The sequence below is a fragment of the Cynoglossus semilaevis genome, chromosome W (genome assembly GCF_000523025.1).
Source record: "Cynoglossus semilaevis isolate Cse_v1.0 chromosome W, Cse_v1.0, whole genome shotgun sequence".
Classification (NCBI taxonomy): Eukaryota; Metazoa; Chordata; class Actinopteri; order Pleuronectiformes; family Cynoglossidae; genus Cynoglossus; species Cynoglossus semilaevis.
In genome coordinates, this window is record NC_024327.1 from 6,238,120 (window position 1) to 6,240,624 (window position 2,505).

A 2,505-nucleotide genomic window follows, 5' to 3' on the forward strand; every position below is an offset into this window, starting at 1 on the left:
CCTAGGGGAAGACCTAGGACACGCTGGAGCGACTACGTCGCTCAGCTGGCCTGGGAACGCCTTGGGGTCCCCCAAGAAGAGCTAGAGGAATTGTGGAGGGAGAGGGAAGTCTGGGTGTCCCTGCTCAGACTGTTACCCCCGCGACCCGGCCCCGGATAAGGGGTTGATGATTGATTGATGGATGGATGGATGGATGGATGGATGGATGGATGGATGGATGGATGGATGGATGGATGGATGGATGGATGGATGGATGGATGGATGGATGGATGGATAGATGGATGGATGGATGGATGGATGGACTCCAATGAAGGAGTAGAACCATCTCAAGGATGATCAGAAGAAATGGACAGCACCTGAGTTAAATATGAGTGTCACAGCAAAGGGTCTGAATACTTATGACCATGTGATATTTCAGCTTTTCTTTTTTAATAAATCTGCAAAAATGTCAACAATTCTGTGTTTTTCTGTCAATATGGGGTGCTGTGTGTACATTAAGGAAGAAAGAAATGAACTGATGATTTTAGCACGATTTGGCTGCAATATGACAGAGTGAAAAATTTAAGGGGGTCTGAATACTTTCCGTACCCACTCTATCTATCTATCTATCTCTCTATCTATCTCTCTCTATTATATATAGCTATATATATATACACTACATTAGTCATTACATTAGTGGAGTCTTTGCCCTAAGCCTGTCTGACATATGAGTTGTCTCTGCACATAAAGGTGCTTAAAACTACAGCAGTATTGAATGAAGATAAATGATGTGGCCCAGATCACAAAATTCGATTTGTGGCAAACACATTAACAACAGCATTGAGTCAGTGTGATACTACAGTCAGCAGTGATGTCATGACTCATGGTGATGTCAGTGGCTGTATGTATGGTTACAGTATATTACCAACATGCCGGTAAACAACTGAAGTTTTTGGCGTACATGACACGTCAGTGTTCATCTGTCAAACGTCCACTCCACTACTGTAAGAATCTGTCATTCCTGAGCTTCTTGGTATGACCTGCAGATGCTGCTCCCCAGTGAGGGGGAGGAATGAACTTCTTTCCTGCTTTTGCCACTCATCTGCCTGTTGACATGTGACAGACTTTCTGTTGTAATCTGTATTTCTGTTTGCATGCGTAAGGGTACTATAGCAAAAATTTAGTTTTAATTTTAAAGTTCTGTTCGCATGCGTAAGGGTACTATAGTGTTAGATTTCAGTGGTTTCCAGTGGAATTCAGCTGTTTACACTCAAGGCCACAGGGACCTTCATGGTACAATATTTTCTCCTCACATCAAACATCCAGATGTTCTGATTGTATCCCTGCTGCCACCAGATCATTCGAATTACCAATTTCTGCCATGGTGAGATCTAAGTCATCTGCATATGGAAAATTAAATAGCCTTCAGTTTGAATGGTGAAGGTTGGGAAGAAAAACAGATAGTAGTTGTAAGACAGTGTTAATCCAAAATTTACTACTAGCTCCATCTGTTTTATGATGTCAATTTAGATATATACACAATATCTATATTTTGTAATCTTTCTTTTTAGAGGAGAATCCAAAAAAGCATGAACAGATACTGTGGAATTGACAGCCAGTCCTCTCCAGTACCCAGAGAACAAAGTATTTGTGGTAGCTAGTATCTAGCACATATGACTCTTCAGTAAGATAGCTATTAGCTTTGCATTTTACCAGGCAAGTAGATATAGAGAAAGTAGAAATTGTTTGTTTTTATTTGCACATGTCGATACAGTGTCAAACAGCTGCTCAACAGTTGTTTTCCATATTTTGTAATTAACCTGATTTATTGGCACACATGCAAATCAGCACATTTTGCTAATCAGTTACAGTGTCGACGTCATCTCCTCCAATAACTCTGACTTATAAACCTTTATGTGATGACATGCTCATCTATTGTCTTATCCATCACTATGACTTTTGCTTAAACATGACATTATGACAAATTTCCAAAATAGCGTCTAAAGCTTAGCATATGTAAACCTACAACGAGTGACCTCTGGAGAAGAGTTGAAGTGACTGATGTAGCTGCAAGCAGTTATAAATCTTTTTCTTAAGATTACCGTACTTTTCGATATAAGGCGGACTTAAAATCCTTTAATTCCCTCAAAAATTGACGGTGCGCCTTATGTATTAATTCTGGTTGTGCTTACTGACCTCGAACCGATTTTATAAAGCCAAACCACACAGCGCATCACACATGACGGCGCACAACTGAAGCACACTGGGAGCCAACAATGACGTTTAACTCTGTTATCACAATTAAAAGATGCTCAACAACAATTATTACAGTACGGTTCTGTAACCCAAATCCATGCAACATCGCGTTGTGCCTCCCAACACCCGAAGACTCTGCGTTATGTTTTTGTATTGTCAATGTATGGTGCGATGCAGGACGACTCAGAGACATGGCTGTCGATTTTTTCGTGGTCAAAAACTGTTTTTATTTCTCAGTTTTTATCGATACAGGCAAAACACACACTCTTT